This window comes from Mus musculus, chromosome 11 (genome assembly GCF_000001635.26).
Source record: "Mus musculus strain C57BL/6J chromosome 11, GRCm38.p6 C57BL/6J".
In the NCBI taxonomy this organism is placed as follows: domain Eukaryota; kingdom Metazoa; phylum Chordata; class Mammalia; order Rodentia; family Muridae; genus Mus; species Mus musculus.
This window is the reverse complement of record NC_000077.6, coordinates 71,947,269-71,960,915: the sequence shown is the minus strand read 5'-3', so window position 1 is coordinate 71,960,915 and position 13,647 is coordinate 71,947,269.

Sequence of the window (13,647 nt, the reverse complement as noted above, 5' to 3'; positions counted from 1 at the left end):
TCCTTTCTTTCTTTGTTTTTTCTTCTCTAGTGCTGAGGACCGAGCCCAGGCCCTTAAGCATGCTAGGCAAGCACTCTATCATTGAGCTACAGTTACAGCCCTTTGCATATTTTTTTGTATGTCCTATATTTCATGAGATGGTTCCTGGTTTAACTTGTATACTGTGGATGTGGCACCTTAGGAGAATTAGTAATCCCTGCAGTCTAGACTCCTTGATGTCAGGTGCCAGACCCAGCTCGGGTGCAGACATGCAGAGAGCCATATGTCACCTACAAAGGGGCGTTTCTGGGGACTAAAGCTTAGTGTTGGATGAAAGAAACAGACAATGGCAGGTCCTTTTTGGTGAGATCTTAACTCAACACTTTGCTCACAGTAAGTACTTAACACTCATTATGCTGCCTAGCCTTTGTACAATTGGCAAAACCAGATTATTGTATTATTGCAGACTAGGAGAGTGATCTCCACACACTGAAGTTCTATAGTTGGTAAGCAGAGTCTAGATCTGAATCTAGATCTGACACCAAAGGCAGATGCTTTTGGTCTGTCTTCTCTACCATCTAGAGCAGTCCGCGGCAGGGAGGAAAACGTAGGCTAACTTTATAGGCTACTGCTTGGAAGAACAGTGACTAGCCTTGAAGGACAGCATCCTGGAGGCTTGGGACAACTCAACATGGGGCATCTGAGCCAGTGTGAGGGCTAGTTTTATGTAAACTTGATATAAGTTACAGTCATTTTAAAACAGGGTGAGAAAATGCCACACCAAGTGGACCCATGGACAATCTGTGGGGCATTTTTGTAATTGACAATTGAGATGAAAAAGGGGCACTGTGGGCAGTGCCAGTCTAGATTGGTGGTTCTGGGTGCTATAAGAAAACAGGCCAAACAAACAGTGAGGAGCAAGCCAGGAAGCAGCACTCCTCCATGGCATCAGTTCCTGCCTCTAGGTTCCTGCCTTGCTTGAGTTCCTGTCCTGACTTCCTTGGTGCTGAACTATGATGAAGAACTGTAAATGAAATAAACCCTCTCTTCCTTAAGTTGCTTACTATAGTCATGTTGTTTCACCGCAGCAGCAGAAACCCTACCTAAGACAAATGGTGTCTGATTGGATGCTTTCCCTATTTTGGAAGCCCTCGTGACAGACATCTTCTTGCAGCCCATAAGGCATGCTCTGTCCTCTATGGCTTGTCACCTGTGTTGGTGTCTGTTCTATTGACAATGGCCTTGCTTACTTTTCAGTCTAGCTAAACCTAAAGCTGGGACCCAATATTTCAATAAAAGCCTCATTTAAGTTACAAACTGTGGGAGGATTAATACCATGTTTATTGACCAAATTAATTATCGAGTGAGTTTCAGGGTCCATATGTAACGATTTCAACATTGTCCTTACTAATGGGCTCCCTCCGTAAGCATTGCAACTGCTATTCAAATTGGCTGCCCTGTAGCAGCTACCACAATCTCAGTGAAGGGCTCATTATTTTTGCATATTTCATGCTTCATTTTCTGCTGAAAATGATCCACATTAGCTAATTGTAGACGCGCTGTTCAGGTCACGGCTGTGTGGTGTGAACTCTGTACAAGAATGATGGATCTTGTCTCTTCTGGCTCAGGGAAGGTGCCCTAGGGCTATGGAGGCTATAGGAGGGAGGTAGCACCCAAACTCGGAGCAAGTGGGAAGCCAAGCTGTGCTTTAACTTGAGCGATTCCAGCTCAGATCCTGCAGGAGCTTGGATGCACTGTTCAGAAAGATGGGCATGTCTGTCTGCCTCTGAGTTCACCTCTGTCTTGGAGAGAGCACGGTTCCATTGCCCGCTCAGTATTCAGGGTCTGGCTTTATTCTCCTGTTTGAATAGAGAGAACAGAAGAAGGAAGTATCTCATCTAAAGCTACAAAGAGACAATGGAGAAATGTCAGATCTGTTAAATGCCAGATATTCTGGGTTACTTTAACCACCGTAGCTCCCATGTGACTCTGGCTGGCCAGTCAGAGCATTCCATGGAGGGATGCTTCCACTTACACGTATTCCACATTCATAATTTTGAATAGCATTTATGTTGGTCTTTATGCGGTGTGAGCAAAGTGCCTTGCAGAATCAATTTAAAGGTTTATCTTGGCTCATGGTTTCAGACGGTTCCCTTTATGCCTGCCTGACCACAGGTGCTTGGGCGGAACATCATGGCAGTGGGTGTGTGTGGCTAAGGAAACTCATTTACTCGATGGTGGCCAGGGATCTGGGAGTGAGACAGAAGGGTGAAGGTGTCAGAGGACCCAGATCCCCTCAGAACAGAAACATGGCCCCCAGTCTCCAGTCCCAGCCATACTCAATTGCATTGACCCCTTCTTGGTAAATACATTTTAAACACAAGTCACTATAGCTTCATCCCCCCTGCCGCAGAACAATGGACAGTGCCACTCTTGCCCAGAATATCACAGGCTCAACATCTTCATATAATGTAAAAAAAAAAAAAAAATCTCGTAAATTACCTTCTGCTAGAGCTTCAAACTAAACATTTCCTAATGAGTAAGGGCTTCATTTCTCTTCCTTTGTGACACCCTTGGAGTTGGTGACAGTTACAACATAAATTTGTATAATCTCATACTCTCAGCAGGGAATAATGAGGGGGAAAGTGGTTTTGACAAATAATTATGGGTAAGCTGATGTGAATATACCAGGGTGGCTTACTGGATATGCAGCATGCAAGCAGTGAGCTGCTGCGGTCCTTTGGAGTGGGGAGGGCTTCTGATGGCCACTGATGCTCTGTCTGCTAGCACGGCACACTCATGAATGGCCTCCATAGGGTCAGTTCACACTGGAAATTTCTTGCCACCGTAGGGGAGCTTCTTGTTTCCTCCTCCTATGTGGGCTGGGAACTGGGACAGGTTTGTGGTGCATGTGGAGAAGTCTCCTCTCTTCTGTGTCCTCAGGAAAGTCCTAAGTCAGGTCAGGCTCAGGGTTTAATCTGAACCAACAGTCAGTTTTGGGGAGACAGAGCTCATGTGGTTGGAGGGCAGAGCCTGCAATCAAAGTCTGCCTTTGATCACAGTATTCCTCCTCCTCCATAATTTTACTATTGGGGCTTCAGCTACCCAGTGTTACCTGGGGTCTGAAATTTTCCTAAATGAAGAATTACAGAAGAACCAGAAGCTTGGTTTTAAATAACTCACCTTCCTGAGTAGCCTGATACAATCCCATCTACAGTCACCATCCCAGATGAGACACCCTGTAATACAGCATGCCCACATTGTGAAAACCAGAATTTCTTAAAATGCATGAGCCCAGACGGGGTCATGTAACAAGATGTGAGTTTGCAAAAAAATTGGCAGTGGCAGGAAATGCTGTCAAGAATGCGGGGAGAGGGGAGCAAACTGGAACATGCTGGGAATACAGACTGGTCCAGCCACCTTAGAAATCATTGTGCAGAACTCTCCTGTGTCCCTAACTGTGAGAGGTAAATGCAGCTACAGCACTACTCCTTGGCATACACCCAAGGACCTGGACGTCCCAGCCCACGGATGTTGGCTCACTGTCGATCTGTTCACAATGGCTAGGAGGCGGCTGATGCTTGATAATGAAGATGCACATACATATGGCTGGGAAGAAAGGCGAAGTCAGGAAATCCACAGCTAAATGAATGGACTAGAAATTGAGCAAGGTAACCCAGACCTGGGAAGACAAATGCAGCATGTTCTGTTTTATTTGTGGATCTTTTTCAAATCTCTAGACACACGTATGTAACTTGTAGTAACTTCAGAGATCAAAAAGAGGTTTCCGAATATGCCGTGACCAAATATTAACTCAAAATCAAATGTGTAATGACTCTGTGATGTTTCTGGTGGCCCTTGCCTGTGCTGTCTCATGTGACATCACTATAGCCCAGGTTGTGAGATACAGCATGTGTTCTTTGCACCTTTGCTGTCCGCGCGCGCGCGCGCGTGCACACACACACACACACACACACACACACACACACAGAGCAAACAAACAGCTCAGATTGGAGGCTACCGTGTGCCACAAGCTACAGTGAGCTTTGTACTTAAACATTTTTTCTGCTTTATAGAAAGAAAAGGGCTTCCTTATGGAAAGCAAAGATGGTCCCTATTTTCCATCATTTCTTAAGCATGTATCAAATTTGTATTTTTGGAATTGAATTTTATTTCAATATTTGATTAGAAACTGCTGGATGAGTTGCTGACTTGGACTTCATTTAAATCAAAAAGAAAGGAAAACATCAAATGAATTTTGGCTTGAGATGGGGATAGAATTTCCAAGAGTTTCTGCATTGGCCCCAAACAGTCTGCCGCCACTTTGCTTTCCCTACTTATGTAAAGTGGGGGTCTCAGCACTGTTGATTACCACGTCAAAATAATGATCAATTCTGAAAGTTGTTGAAGATGCTGTATGCCCTGTAGTGTCAAATATTTAGCCAATGTTTAATTACATAAGAACAGCCACCAGCTCTATCTCATTAGCATGCTTCAGACTATAACAAATGGTAAAATTACATGAACTCCAAAGAGTTGTTTAAAAACAAACCCCTTCACGATTTATTACTAGTAAATACCTATATGCTTAGGGTTGTGCAGAGTCTCTAGTGGGGCTGGTGATTTTGCTCAGTTGAGGGAGTGCTTGCCTAGCATACGGGAAGTCTGGGATCCATCCCCAGCATGGTGGAAACTAGGCTGGTAACACATGCTCATACCGCTGGCATTTGGGAGACAGAGCCTGTAGGATGAGAAGTTCAAGATCACCCTGGGCCACATAGCTAGGTCAATCTGGATTATGTGAGACCTGTCTCTGTTTCCTTTTCTTCTGGTGAAAAGGGGTCTTGAGAGGAAGAAGTTTAAGTTGCACTTGTCCATGAGACCTCTCTCCCTCTTGTTTGGCTCTTAGCAGCTGCTGTGCACCAGGCTGTTTGTGTTCAAGTTGCCTTATTTTTATCTAGCAAAGACTCCAGGCAATTGGCATATGCTAAACAGAGGCCAGAAAGCACTCCCTTTAAGGCAAGTGTTTTCAGCTTAATAAGGAAGGTAAGTTGATTTTACACTATGGTTGCTAAGCCCCACGGTAAGACCTGATCTGCAGTGAGGCTGGGAAGAAGGGAAAAGCAGTTCCTGTGGGTTTGTTGTTGTTGTATTTCTGGCTGCAGAACTGATGGCCGCAGGGTGACAGGAGTATAGTGGGGGACAGAACAGTGTGGCTGGCTTCCAGCTGATCACAGCAGTAAGAGTTTGCCATGGGTCTGATGGGGGCGCATTCTGAAGCCTGTGATGTTCCCGGGCCCAGGCTGTCCACTCCCCCTTCCCCATAGACTTGACCTTACCATAGCCTTTCTATTGTTTTTAAGAACAGATTTTGAAGCTCATCCACCTTTCTCCAGCTTGGCTGCTCTGCCATCTGTCCCTTAGAGCAGTGCATACTTTGAAAGCCAGATAGTATGTTGAGTTTCTTCCCACCATCTTGCTTAGTGGGGCCCATCTTTGTTAGACTGCATGTGAATACATATATGCCTGTGTGTATAGAAGGCAGGTGCATGAGTTCTCTGCCCATTATTCTAAGTGGTCATTCCCACCTATACATTGAGCACCTTGCCCATTCTCCCTCCCAAGTGCTTGTCTGGAATGAGACACTAAGAGCTAGCCAGAAGTATGGACCACCTTGCTGGAAGCTGCATCTCCAGGAAGTCAAGTGATTTGGACTCCGTGGGATATGAATGGAAGGAAGGGAAAAGCAAAATCTGTGATTTTTAGGTCATCAACATAAAGACAAAGGCACTTAACTTTTCCTGTGGTATTCTTTATTCGTTGGGAAACTACAGAAATGGAAGCCCATGTCTTGAATGTGGATGTGGGTCTCCTGGGTTCCTGGGGGACTGTGCGGACTGGGACCACTCACTCTATTTAGGTCTTTGTAAGAGCAGCAAGCCATCTCATGTTGTTTTAAAATTGTGTGTGTGTGTATGTGTGTGTGTGTGTGTGTGTGTGTGTGTGTGTGTGTGTGTGTGAGAGAGAGAGAGAGAGAGAGAGAGAGAGAGAGAGAGAGAGAGAGAGAGAGAGATAGAGAGCGCCACAGCATGCATATGCAGAGACAATGTGGAGAACTTAGTCCTTTCCTACCATATTGGTCCTGGGGGTTGAACTTAGGTCATCAGGCTTGATGACAGATGCTCTTTCCTACGGAGCCACCTCACCAGTCCAGCAGCTGCATTCCTGAGTCTGTTGGTGGCACTCAATCTGTTGCTTAGCTAATGACATATACTGGCTCCACCCACAGGTCCCAAAGAACAACGATGCACTTACAGAACAGAATAAGGCCTAAGGCTCCCTTGAAATTGGCCTCTCATCTGAGCTTAGCATTGGCTCCTTTGAGTGGCAGCCCGTACATTTCACAGACAGCAACTAAGGTTCAAAGAGGACCTGGCACTGTCTAAAGTCACAGGCACAGAGCAGGAACAACAACCCAGGTTCCCAGCCTCCAGTGTGGCTTGTTTGCTGGTGCCAGGCTTTTGCCTGTAGCGCTTGGAATCAAGACCATAATGTTGTTATTAAAATATTTACTTGCATGAAAAATTTCTATTACCTGAAACTCATGTATTATAGATGGAATCAGTAGCTTAGAAGGAAATACACAAGAAGAATCACTTTAATAACAAAAGCTATGCAGATAAATTCCTCATTTCAGCAAGCTCTTGGCGGTCCCAAATAAATATATCATTTTTATCAGGCAAGTGCTCTAGAAACAGCGTCTTTGAGAAATATGTCAAAATAATCTCCCCGGCTGCGCTCCCTTCTGGAGGAAGGAAATATGATTGTGACAGCAAAAAAGAACGATTAAAAAGGATTTCCTCACTATAGTGTAAACCACCGCAAAGAGGTCTGGAAGTGGTAGGAGGAAGCTGCTTGGGGTCAAAGGTCAGGGCTCCTCACTCTAGCCCTCTGGCTGTGTGACCCCAACTCCCTGCAAGTCTTCATCGCCTCCTAGGGTCTTTTAGGGGAAATTTTCTACAGTGTAGACTGTACCACGAAAAAAGAAAGTGCGACTCAATTTAGCAGCCCTTATGGTTTAAGTCCTGGGACTCAGCGGGAGGGAAGCACAGTGAATGGATCTAAGAAGCCTACTATTGGCTAGTGAGTGGAGCATGCGCATGAGCTCACACACTCCATTCTGTTCTGTAAGTGCGTTGTTGTTGTTGTTGTTGTTGTTGTTGTTGTTGTTGTTGTTGTCGTCGTCGTCGTCGCTGCCGCCGTCGTCATCATCGTCATCATCGTCATCATCATCATCATCATCCTAGACTTTAGCCCCTTTCTCTCTTCCCCTTCCATATCAAGCACCTCCAAAATCTGCCTAACCTCTAAATCTTTGCTATCCCTGACGCTGTCTCTGCCCATCTCTACAGTGACCTCTACAGTTGCCGTCTCTGTCTCTATGTGGGACTCCCTGCCCATCCTCTCCCTCTTCCTGCCCATCAGATCTTCCCAAAGAGCAAACATTTATCATCCCCTCTCAAAACCTCCCATAGGATATGGTCCAAGTTTTTTTCCTTTGGCACTTAAGGTCTTCTGTAGCTCTCTAGGTCCGTTGCTTAGTGCAGGCAAAAGACTCGCCAGCAACCTCCACACAGGTCACACCCTCTGTGTTCTGTACCCATCCAGGCTGCCATCTCTCAGTCTGCTCGTTTTCTTCTTCTGGGAGGTAGCTGGTCCCCTGGGTCCAGTGCAAATGCCTCTTCCACACAAGCCTCTGGATCCTCTGAGAGGCCAAAGCTTTCTCTCCTGGAATCACCCTAGAATCCTCTTGGTGCCTCCTGCCTGAGCCCTCTGAGCTGTAGCCCCTTGTCTTCAGTCTAGGACAGGGAAGTGCAGGAGATGGAGATCCAAGCTCCTGCCTGTAGGGTGAGTAGTCTTGCCTTCATGGCTTCTGCCCTTCCTCATTATACTTGGAAGATTGGGAGCATGCAAACAGAGGAAAGGATGTGAGGTGTGTATATGTGTGTGCATGCATGCAGATATGCACACATGCATATGTGTGGTCATATGCCATGGAAAAGCTCCTTTTATTTAGCAGAAACATCATTATTTCAAATGCAACTCAAAAAACACTCTCCCTTTTTCTTCCCTCTATTGCCTGCCTCTGTCTGTTCCCACCTGATTGCGTCCTGGCCCATCCCCATAGCAACCCTCAATCCCCACCAAGCCTCCAGGGCCTGTATGAGAAGGAGGGGAGAAGCACATAAAAGACCATGCTGTTTTGCTTTTGCATTCCTGTCTGGTGTCCTTCTGTTCTTGCAGTTTCCTGAGGCTTTGAGAGATCCAACCTGTGAAGATGAATCAAGACCAATCCTCCTGCATCACGTGTCACTTGGGTGACCACAGGCAGTCTCTAAATATACATGTATCTTTCCCATGAAGGGGAGTGGGGATGGATCTGAGCTATAACTGTATTTATGTTCCTGATGCCAAGAGGAGCCTGTACCCGTAGGACTTGCAGAAGGGCAATAGGTGACTGTCTTCAAGGAAGACAATATTCAGTGTGTAAGGTTGGAGGCTTGCAACAGGCTCTGTGGACTCTGAAACCTGTGTTTTCTGCATGACACTTGCTTAGTGTGTGTGTGTGTGTGTGTGTGTGTGTTGTGTATTGTATGCTCTTGCTGCATTGAGCTTGGGGTCTATACAGTATCAGACATCAATGATCCCTCTTATCCACTCATAAAACTAGTTAGAGAATGCAGAAGTAACGAATGCCTTTATTACACAGGAGGACTCAGAGAAATTGGCCACAGATTTCTCATCAGTTGTGCCCAATGGTACTGTTCAACCTACACAGAGACTGGGCTATGCAGATGTGCCAGGAACTGACCTTGTAAACCCACTTCTGAGCAGCCTCCACTCCACAGTTTAGTTAATTAATCCACAAGGGATTGGTGGTGGTGGATTATAATGATGTTTCTTCATGGTGTGTGTGCGCGCGCGCACGTGTGTGTCATTGGCAGGCCCACTAGTGAGCGAGGAAGCTTCTCACTGTCTCCGGAAATTAAGCCAGCTTCCCACTATCAGATCGTCTCTAAATTAGTAAAGGATTGGATTTTGACATCACCGCCTCATTTCTGCAAGAAAAGAGACAGCCTGACAAGTTGTTTTGTCTCACGCTCGTTTGAGCAGAACATTTTGAGGAATGTCCCTGTGTGTGGAAGGATGCTGCTGGGTAGGACAGATGTCCACAGTGACCAAACATGACTGCCATTTGCAAGTAATCATCCCATGTTGCAGAGCGGGACAAGAGGAGAGGCATTCCAAGCTCCAAGCTTGGGCTGGAGGGGGTGTGCTCAACGCGCGTGTGCATGAGTGCGTGCGTGCATGCGTGCGCATGTGTGTGTACATCAGATGAAATACTGTGGCCCTTCTGCACAGCTCCGGATGCTATTATATACATCCTGAAATCAACCAGTTTTGCTCAAGAACATGTTAGTCATCGGTAGCAGCCTCCCTGGGAAGGCTGTGCAGCTCACACAGTAACAACCCCTAGGACTCAGAATTGCCTCCTCAGCAAGCATCGCTAGACACAGCTGATTGGTCCGAGGTGAGGACAGTCCACTCAAGTTGGACCAATCAGATCCCCGCCACCCCCAGAGACTAAGAATCTTGAATCAAGATGAACAGAACCAGGGAATCCTTGACCTTGAATGGCGATTGGCAAGAGCAGGTTCAGAGATGACCCCGTTCTCCTAAGATGGATAAGTGCAAACTCTTAGAGTCCAGCCGTGGAGCCAATTTCCACGTTGAATCCTGCCTTGACTCCAAGCTATGATCACAGGGTTGTAACCTTCAGCCAGGAATTTACTCTCTGGATTTTGTTCAACAGCCTGAAAAAATAGATATCAGGTAAAGAAGAAAAAAAAGCCATGGAAATAATTATTATGAAGCCACTCTTACAGGTTTTGAACCGTCTAGATGTTTGCTAAAAATATTGATGCAGTCCTTGGTTTACAAAACATAGGTCTGAGGTATGGCTGAAAACTCAGAGACGAAGAAGGAACATAATGCAGTAAGGATTGTAGACACTTTAGAGGGAGGAGGAGACCGGTGGTGGGAAGGAGGGGTGAGGAGTCTCAGGAGATGGGGATTCTGGGGCTCTGGAGAACAGCGCCCATTTCCTTCCCAGGACAGCTCTCACAGAGCCCGGGTGCAGTCAGCCTTGTAAGCAGCCCCCAGGCGTTCCTGCGCATCCCTGTTTTTCTCAACACCACAGGCTAGGTGCTGTGGACTGGTCTGTGTTAGGGAAGAGACGCTCCATCCTCGTCTTCATTATCTTTGTTATGTCAGTCAGCTCTTCGTTCTTGAGACAAAATATTAGAGAGCATGAACTTAGCCAGAGAGGTTTTCTCTGATTAAGAGTTTTGGTAGTTTTAGTTTATGGACCTGGCATAGTGTCACCATGACAGGAGCCCACAGCACAGAAGTTGCTTACCTCATGCGTCAGGAAGCAAAGAGAGGTGAGAAAATGCTGGACTTCCTAGAACATGTCCCCAGTGACCTGACTTTCCTCACTCCCACACGGAGGCCTTGCCTCTTAAAGGTTCCATCATAGTCCAGTAACACACAGGTTGGAACAAAAAACTCTTGGGACATTTCACACCTGAAGCAGAGCGGTTGGCAAGCTCAGACATCCAAACGGGCCAAGTCAGGCTGTGGGGATGGCTCAGCTGTTAAAGGCGCAGACCCAGAATGACAAATGGACCAGGTCAGCCTCTTTAGTGACTAGATGTGATCTCTCACCTCTGGTGTTTGTGCCACACCATATTCTTTTAGATGATTCCAGACTCTGCCAGGTATCTCCTGGGAAGTAAATCTAGTCTTCAGGCCATAGTTCAAGGGTCTCCTTAATCCTTACAGCAGCAGACATGTTCAAAGTCAAAGTCCCTCATGGGCCTGTTAGTTATGGGGACATTTACCCACCATTCCTAGTGTTCAACTAGGCTTGATGAATAAGGAAGAAACTGATGTCACGTTGATTTTGTTCTTTTGAAGAACTTTTGTCTCTTTCTGGAAGTTTCTCTTTAGCACAAAGGTCAGCATTTTTGGTGTCCATGTAGATTCTGTTGTCACTGTTCTCCTCCACTGCTACAATGTGAAAGAAACTGTAGATTACATGGAAACAGGCAGATACAGATGTGTTCTAATAAAGCTTTATTAATAAAAACAAGTGGTGGGCCATATATGGTACTTGAGCTGTTTCTTAATTTTTGCTTTTAAAAACACACAGGGCATTGTCTTTGACAATTCAAAAATCCCCAATGACCTGATTATAGAGAGTTCTTTCTTTTATCAGTAATGCTTGAACCCCGGTGAACTTTCCAGTCTTGATGCTCATGTTCTTAGCTTTTTGCATATTTTATAGTTTTCTTCATCCATTTCTGGGGAGTCTATTTGGCAGTTACTGCCTGTCAAACCCCCTGGATTTATGCAGAACCCACTCATTATTTCTGCTCATCTTTCTTGTACTTTCTTTCTGGTTATGGTTTCTTGGTTTTTTAATTTAACATTTTCAGAAGTTCTCTTACGTATTTAAAGATAATTTTGGATTGCCCTTGAAGATACTAGAGATTTTTACTTAAAAATATATTATACTTTCTGAATTATTTTTAGGGTTACTTTCTTTTCTTATTATCACTGAGTTTTTATGCTGTTAAGATATAAATTTTTTTGGGGTGAGATATAGCTTAGTATATAGCTTAGATATAGCTTTAGTAGTCCCTTAGTTTGCATGTTTCTTTTTTTAAATTGTTTTTTTGAGAATTTCATACATAAGTACTCTGTTACTATTATTCTTCCTCCTTTTCTTCCCCCTTTAACTCCTCCCATGCTCTTGAGATACCCTCTCAAATTCATGGCTTTTGTTTTGTTAATCATTATATACATACATATATACATGTCTATATATACATATAGATATATACATATATACACATATATGTAAATATACACATACTGTATATACATAAACATATAAATACAACCCAGTGAGATCATTTAATGTTGTTCATATGAATATGTTTTAGGGCTGGCCACTTGGTACTGGCTAACCAATTAGGGAGCTCATTTCTGAGGAAGACTGAGTTTTCCTTTCTTGGCAGTCATTATTTGATAGCATGTGTGTTTGCTCCCAGAACACCCACAAGAAAAGATTGCCTAGTATACTGGTTGACCACTTAAAGTTTCATGGAGTAGCTGAGAAGCCTCTGTGTATGTAGAGAGATATTAAGTTGTGGAATTTGCTTTAAACATAGTTGAAGAGTAGGTCTTGAGGTTAGAAGACTCCTAAGCAATGGACTCTGGAGATGTACTCTTATAGAGGATATTTGTTTTCAGTTAGGTCTACAAGCTTTGTGTGTGCTCCCCTTCAAGAGGAGCTACCTCACTTCTTCCTCTTTGAGAGAAGGCTGGACCTAGAGATGATTCTAGTGAGTAGAGCATGCCATGGTCCCATGGATGGGACTCCCAAGGCTCAGTAATGAAAGGCACAGTGGTTTCTTCTTTCCTTCACTCCTGTCAAAAGCCAGCTGCCATGCCATGAGGTCACGCTAACAGCCCTAGGAGTGGCAAAGGCTGGGGCTTCCAGACCAATGACTTCTGAGACCACCATCTTGGAAGCCAATCCTCCAACCTTCAGGTGATTGTCACCTGAAGACATCTCAGCCCTCTGAGTGACCCTGAACCACAGTCACCAGCTAAGTTTTCCCAAATCTCTTTCCCATGTAAGCTATAAGAAAACAAACACCCATTATTACAAATGAATGACTCCACGGGTAATTTGTTCTGCAGCTATGGCGATGCAATTGCATAGGGTATCATTTTTCCTCTATGTATTTCATCCTTATGCAAATACATAGCTACTTAAGAATTTTGACAAGAGTATGTTCAGATTTTCAACTAAAGCACTCCACTTGCAGCCTGATGTGCCATTTCTATTTGTACCTGAAGTTTCTAGCCAGAGTCCAGGGCTCTAGAGAGCACAGTGGTTCTGGGTGTGTTTATCTGTTTCTGTCTATGCTTAAGGTTGGCTTGTGCCGCTTACCCCGAAAAGGCCTACCCACTTCCTAGCTTCCAAAATCCATCTAGATCTCTTGCCTACTCACTGTTCCTTTCCTGTTGTCATCATCTGTCTAGACTTGTGACATTTTTTTTTTGCTTTCATATTAACAAGATTTCAGGTGAGGACAGAAAGACACAAGCATGATTAACCAGTAATTTTCAATGCTACCATTTTAGAATCACTAAAGTTCTGAACTGGAACATATCAAGCAGACACATGAGAAGGTCAAGGTGATAGAGCTCCTGGCTGGTTATCCACATCACAAAGAGCCAATCAGCAAAGCTTGAGTGACCTGTGCTTTCATTTCTGACCCCTATGCTCAGAGGCATCAGTAAGTAGGTAGGTCCCAACTTCCCCAGGAAGTAAAGCTGTTCACAGTCACAAAGCATATTCTGTGAAGCCCTTGGTTCTGTAGCACGAGTCGGGCCCGCCAGCTCTTTCCACGTGACAAAGCCTCTGATGAAGGCTGGGCGCCTTAATGAAGAAATAATTAGTTCTAAGGCATCACTTGATGTAGAAGCCAGCTAATGCCTTTTTAATTGCTTCTGGTCTTGCATCTTTAA